Source organism: Larimichthys crocea, chromosome XVIII (assembly GCF_000972845.2).
Source record: "Larimichthys crocea isolate SSNF chromosome XVIII, L_crocea_2.0, whole genome shotgun sequence".
Lineage (NCBI taxonomy): Eukaryota > Metazoa > Chordata > Actinopteri > Sciaenidae > Larimichthys > Larimichthys crocea.
In genome coordinates, this window is record NC_040028.1 from 20,218,618 (window position 1) to 20,224,638 (window position 6,021).

Here is a 6,021-nt window from a genome sequence, read left to right on the forward strand (position 1 = left end):
ACGTTGCTTTGGCTCTGTGTGCTGGTGGTCCATGTGTTTCTGTGTGTTATGAGTGGGGGAGCACATTAATGAGGTCTGGCCTGAGGAATGGTCTTGATATACGCCCTGACGCCTATTTATTCTAATATAGCACATATTGACTGGCCAGAGGAGGTTACGATGAACGCAGGGTATCAATCATATGTCTCTGGTAATCACACAGGCCACACGGCATTGTGATGGATGTGTGTGTGTGTGTGTGCGTGTGTGTGTGTGTGTATTACCTGTGGCTCATTATCGCTCTTTTCGAAAACCATCTGAGGAAGGGTCTGCTCTACAGAATCTCATGACAGGAAGAGATGAAAAACAATAACTGAGAAATGATTTGAGATCTACACACTGCTGCGTAAACCTCAACACACACTCACTCATTACTCCTCTTATGTTGTCTGTGTGCCAGTATAATGAGAAAACAAGAGAGGAAAGAAGAAACATTCATTCATTATATTATGTAGATTGTGTTTTATATTAGAGTCAGTCACAGTGGATCTAACAGAGAGCGTAGATATATAGCGCTTCACTGATTTCTATTTAATTGGACACAAACACAAAGCACCGAAAATATATTTTTCTCAATGAACTGATTAAAACTTCAATATGAAAAATCAGTCAAATGACCTTAATGATTGTGATATTTAAGTGAAAGAAATGTGGATTTATAAATGACCTCAAACAATCTATAGATAGATCTATAAATACTACATTAATTAATAAATTACTTAGAAATGGATTGTGCCACCCGGGTGGTCGGGCTCGGAGTAGAGAGCCGCTGCTCCTTCACGTCGAAAGGTTCAACATCTGATCAGGAGGTGATCTGGGTATGTCCAACGGAGAGGAGAACCTGCTGGATGGACTACATGTCCCATCAACCCTGGGAGCGGCTCAGGATCCTCCAGGAGGAGCTGGAATGTGTTGCTGGCACCTGGAGCGCCCTGCTAAACCTGCTGCCACCACGACCTGACCCCGGATAAGATAATGGATGGATGGATTATGCAAATCAGTGCATCTTTATAACAGAAATAAATATTGGAACTGAACTTATAGATACAGATATGTTTAGAGAATTCCTCTTGGTGTTTGTGTTTGCACTAATCAATACATATATTTAAGGGTTAAAACTGGTGATTCATGTTTAAATATTTATTCCCGTCTGTCTTCTTTGCTTCATCATAAGAGTGAGAAAGACAGAATGGGAGGAAACCAGAAATGACAGAAAGCGGCAGTGACAAAGACGACACTGACGCCTGTATTTTTAACTCCACTCGAAGCCGCTTTAAAGTTAATACTGGTTTATTATTCAGGTCTCTTTCTGTTGATTCTGTCCTGCTCTGTCAGGAAGCAGAACGCCTCTGCAGGTGGTCACATAGCGCGACTCGAGTACACCGAGCACGTGCCTATACTCACATAATTAATATATATCCAGGCACACGTGCATGCAGCTGTACTGATCACTCGCCATTTGTTGCAGAGCATCTCGCAGCTCTCCATGAGCAGATCCTGCCTGTGAAGCAGCACATGTAGATAGTGTGTGAATAACATTAGCAGTAAACAACACGTACAAGTCTTACAAGTTGTTACATCAGCCGCACACACACACACACACACACACACACACACACACACACACGCTGGTATGAGATTACATGTCAGCTGTTTCACTCTGAACATTCAGTGCAGATTCTCCAGATTTTACAGAGTACAGGTGCAGAAATATGAAATGTGCGATTGTTTTTTTTGGGTTGAGGTCGTAAGAAAGGCACAAATCAAAGACAGATTACACACGAGCGGTGAGCGCTTGCTGTGTATGTCCCCTCCTGATATCCTTTTCATCCTCACACCCTCGTCTTATGCAGCGCTCTGAATTTTTCCCATCCTGAGTAAAATAACTTCAACAGCCCGGCTTTATTTCGTCCCTATCTATTCTCGTGTTTATCTGTTTTTGGCGCCCCTCCTTTCCTCTTCTCACCCTTCAAAGACTTTTTTGTGCTCATGCATTGCACACCACCTCACACTCTTTCCCACACACACACACACACACACTCACACACACACACTCACTCACACTCACACACAGGTACCCTGCAAAAGGAATAGCCCCGGGGAGTCAGAACAAAGCGGACGCTGTTAATCGAACCTGTGGCGAGAAGTGAAGGGAGAGAAGTGGTGGTGAGGGAAGGGTTGCCTGGGGTGAGAATGGAGGGGTTTGTATAAGATATGTTGTAGCTTCTAGGTTAACAGGACAACATGTAACAAAGCACATATCTACTGTCGGAATGAGATTTTATATTACCAAGATGGGGGAAAGGGGACTGGAGCACACTGATTGATTTGCAGCCTTTAGTAGCACAAACAGAGAAACGTTTCAACACTACTTTGTCTTCATCGGAGTCAGAATGGATTGGATAATGGATTGAAGGCAGGGAAGTGCCCAAGTGCCAGATCTCATGCACTGTAATCACATCTGAAACAAAAGAACAGAGGTTACAAAGATGAAATACAAACAGGACGAGCGCTGCATCCTTCAAGGGTTATCCTTGGAGGAAACGTGACAAATCCAGTTCTTCATTCAGTCCCTAAAGGCTCCACGAGGAGCCGGTAGATCTTTTTCACTGCAGCCATCCTGACATGAAACAGTCGGGTGTTCCAGTGATGCTAATTACGGTTCAGTTTATTGCAGCGAGCCAACACGCACCACAGCAGCACCCTGACTCAGTCTGACCTGAATGGAACGCTGCCTTAATTAGTATCATTGAAAACAGCTGTGTTTACTGCTTCATATCGAAATGGCTGCTGTGAAAAGCCGAGCAGTGAGTTCAGCACCTCTTGGACAGGGTGACTGGATCCATACAGTCCACACAGTCGAGCTTTACATACTACACATGTGTTTGTGTGCTTTCTTACTTTGTTTTAACCTTGCCGTTCAAGTGCATGTGGTGTTTTTTCCCCAACTCGGCCCTGAACTGCACACACTCACCTGCCGGCAGTGATTAGGAGATGAGCTTCAGGTGTGGAGGAGTGCAGGTGAAGCGATTTTTAAGCAGAGAGGAGGAGAAGCATGGAGAGGCTGCCACCACTGCAAGAGAGCTGCAGAAGTCTGCATCCATTTGGCCCACAGCCCACAGCTACAGATCAGAATATGTGTTTTAATATTTTGACTCTGATGAGGACACAATAGTGTCAAACAGTTGGTTCGACTTGCAGCATGAAAGGAAATCAAACCAAACCAATCCCTTGGAAGTTTGCAGTCTTAGAGCTGAGAGCTGCATACTGCTGTAAGATGTGCAGCCTTTCAACAAGCTCTAAAAAAATCCATCTGTTAAAATTTTAATTTTGAATTTATTGAACGGAGAGCCCCTCGAGATGCAGCAGGGGTTCCTGAGGACACAAATACAAAACACATGCAAACAAAAACAGCATTACATAACGAGCATGCAGTGCAAACACACAGATACAGATACAGACAGCGTTTTCACCCTTTCCCACTTCCCACCCACAGCCCCGGCCCTCAGCTGTTGAACATGAAACACTGAGATACATCGACCTGGATAACAAACGAAGAACATTAGCATAAAGACCAATTAAAGCTGTTTGTACGTCTGTTGTCTCAGAACATTTCTTTCTCTCTTTATTCGTCTGTTTCATGCATGAGAGGCCGAATATATTCAACTCTGAACACATTAAGTGACAGACAAACAACTCTAGCTCACACTGCACATTACAGGTGAAAACGTGACATTATTGATGGAAGTCACATCTTTTCAAATGACGTGTGACACCCATGATGATTCTCCCTCGGGCTGAGCTTGGAGAGGTCCGTCCATGATAATGCTGTCTCTGTGTTACTGAGCGACGCTCTCTCTTTTGCACATGCACTACACAAAGGTCAAGTGTGTGGTGGTGGCTGCCTGATGAATGCACTGCCTGGGCGTGCCTTCACAGCACTCAGGATGAAAGAACATGTGGGCGGGTCTGGTCAAAGGCACTTCTGTTACAACAGCGAAGCGATGGTAAAATGAAAAATGAATTTATTTTCTTTCGTGGCCCAGATAAAGACTGCGAGTGACGTTATATGACAGATAAGACAGTTTGATTTAGAGGCAACACTGATAGAAAAGAACATTTCTAAATATGTAATGGATCAGCATTAAAATAGATGGAACTGTTTGCAGAATATGGCAGTGATGATTTATTCCTTCAGGACCCGTCTATTCCTGCTTCACCCTGGCATGGTTTATTTTGCAACAATGACTGGTTCACTGTACATGATTCAGCTTATAGCACACACAGTTGGACACATTTCATTGCAGTCAATGATCAGAAGTGTGTCCATAACAACAATCTGTTATTCATAGCAACAGTCTGCTGCACAGAAATAACAGAGCCTAGAAAGTATTCAACCAAACGGTGTAATGAAATGCACATAATTATGTTTACATTAGTGTTTATTCGCCTTATTATAAGAATAGTAATGTTTGTGTTACCTTAGAATCAGGTTTTATATTTACAGACGCTGCAGGTCCTCCTCCACAAGTCTGCCATGTTTCTACAGGAGCCCAGAGCAGACAAACTAAACGCTGAGATGGTTACACAGTGGAAAAAATGTTTTACAAACATTGTCAAACCCAGAAAATTGTTTCTGAAGTCACTCTAGCTTTGACATCATTATTCATCATTTCACCATGATGTTATGATATTTATGAATCATTATACACAGTTTTTGGACAGTATTTTTCAGGGTTTGGGCTGTAAACCTCTTATCTCCAAATGCTTCAGCATACCAAGACATTTTGAGCAATGCTGTGCTTCCAACTCTGCAGCAACAGTGTCCATCAAGACATGGTTTGAAGAACCCCATCGAGCACGTTTGGGATGAACCGGAAACCGAGATTGGGAGCCACGCCTTCTCATCCAACATCATCCTGACATAAACGCTCTACAGAATGAACGGGCACAGAGGAGTTGAAGCTGTTATAGCTGCAAAAACCAACTCCATATTTAAGTATATGTCTCTGAATACAATACGTCTCAATACTTTTGTCCATATAGTGTATTTAGATTGAAATTAAAGATGCCGTTCACTAGACAACATTAGAGAATTACAACACATTTTTAACAACATTATTTTAATTGTGCCTATGTGAAATGAAACATCTACCTCAAGTCTCATCAACAAATCAAGTTTCTGAGAATTTCTTTCAACAAGTTATGATTTTATTCGACAAAAAGAAAATGTATAATATTGCACTGGGTACTGAAACATATCGATAATGTTTAAAGGATCAGTCAAAGTGGAGAAAGACAACACAATGTAGAAGAAATGTTCATGTTGGGAGTGAGACTCAAACATCAACTTCTTTCTTAGGCCTTTAAACTCTCAGACATCTGGCTCCATCAGATTAGTTTGTGTTCTGTTATGTTCTCCCTTGGGTGCATGATTTACACTGGAAGTAATAAAAAATGCAATCAGTCATTCTGTTTGGATGTTGACTTTGGATTCTTAAAAGGCCTCAATCTAATCTTGTCGTCAAGACAGGGCAGTGTCTCATTTAAATACCGCTTGATGAATTTATAATTGAATCTCATGTACGCGAGTTAAACGTCTTCCTGGCGATGGGAAAAGGAGTTCCTCTGTATTTCAGCGCCGAGGTGTCGGTCTGTGTTTGTTTATCGGTGTGTTGGTATAGTCAGTGGGTGTCATGTTGCTCAGGGATCAATAGAAAAGGTTGAAGGGTTCAGATGATCTTTTCTGAGAGGCATTAAGCCGGCCTCTCATCTCAGCTGCTTTCATCTGAACAACAAACAATGGTATTATCACCAATTACCGTCGTGATTAATGTATAAGCCTGATTCAAGTGCAGGAAAATAAGACTGAGAGACGAGAAATACAAATGTTAGAGTGAGAGGAAGAGAGTTATAAAGAGCAGAGGCGTGCTGATGAACACTGTCTGTGTTGTAGTCCCTAAAAGGTCCATAGAAATGCTT

The 6,021-nt window shown here is 42.3% G+C and overlaps 1 long non-coding RNA gene across 1 annotated transcript; it reads right to left on the bottom strand.

Annotated features, from left to right (window-relative positions):
* Nucleotides 1-1,333: 1,333 nt before the first annotated feature.
* Nucleotides 1,334-3,071, bottom strand: LOC113748239 (uncharacterized). The gene is made up of 4 exons (XR_003464196.1): nucleotides 3,014-3,071; nucleotides 2,330-2,500; nucleotides 2,174-2,221; nucleotides 1,334-1,540 (listed from the first exon to the last, which is right to left on the bottom strand). It is a non-coding gene; the product is annotated as an uncharacterized LOC113748239 (long non-coding RNA).
* Nucleotides 3,072-6,021: the final 2,950 nt, after the last annotated feature.